The following is an 815-nucleotide window of genomic DNA, read 5'->3' on the forward strand; positions in this document are numbered from 1 at the left end:
GCGGTGGGGGGGGGGAGGACCAGGCCTGCAGGGGAGGGCATTTGGGGGCAACCAGGCCAGCAGGGGTGGGCAGTTGGGGACAATCGGGCTGGTAGGGGAGCAGTTGGGCATCGATCTGGCTGACGGGAGTGGTTAGGGGGTTATCAGGCTGGCAGGCAGAAGTGGTTAGGGGCAATCAGGCAGACAGGCAGATGAGCGGTTGGGAGCTAGCAGTCCCGGATTGTGAGAGGGATGTCCGACTACCCTGTGGGATCGGGCCTAAACCGGCAGTCGGATATCCCCTGAGGGGTCACAGATTGGAGAGAGTGCAGGCTGGGCTGAGGGGACACACACACACACACACACACACACACACACACACCAGTGCATGAATTTTATGCACCGGGCCTCTAGTTATATTATATAACTGGAGTAAACTGTAGAAGCCCACAGTATTATAATTATATATTTAAAACATAATGTTGAGTGAAATAAGTTGTTTCAGACTGTTTGTGTTTATCATATTTATAACATTACTAGAGGCCCGGTGCACAAAAATTTGTGCACTCGGGGGGCGGGGGAGGGGGGTCCCCCAGCCCGGCCTGTGCCCTCTCGCAGTCTGGGACCCCTCGGGAGATAACGACCTGTTGGCTTAGGCCTGCTCCCGGGTGGCAGAGGGCAGGCCCAATCCCTAAGTGCAGCCCCTGGTCAGGCTCAGAGCAGGGCCGATTGGGGAGTTGGGGCGCCGCCCCGTCATGCACAGAGCAGGGCGGATCGGGAGGTTGCGATGCCACCCTCAGTCACGCTCAGGGTAGGGCCGATTGGGGGGTTGGGCC

At 58.3% G+C, this 815-nt stretch overlaps 1 protein-coding gene across 22 annotated transcripts in view; it reads left to right on the forward strand.

Moving 5' to 3' along the window:
* The window catches only part of PUM1 (pumilio RNA-binding family member 1), a 129,162-nt gene that overhangs the window by 112,974 nt on the left and 15,373 nt on the right, over nt 1-815 (forward strand). The gene's annotated exons all lie outside the window — the stretch shown is intronic.

The sequence above is a fragment of the Myotis brandtii genome, unplaced genomic scaffold (assembly GCF_000412655.1).
Source record: "Myotis brandtii unplaced genomic scaffold, ASM41265v1 scaffold456, whole genome shotgun sequence".
In the NCBI taxonomy this organism is placed as follows: domain Eukaryota; kingdom Metazoa; phylum Chordata; class Mammalia; order Chiroptera; family Vespertilionidae; genus Myotis; species Myotis brandtii.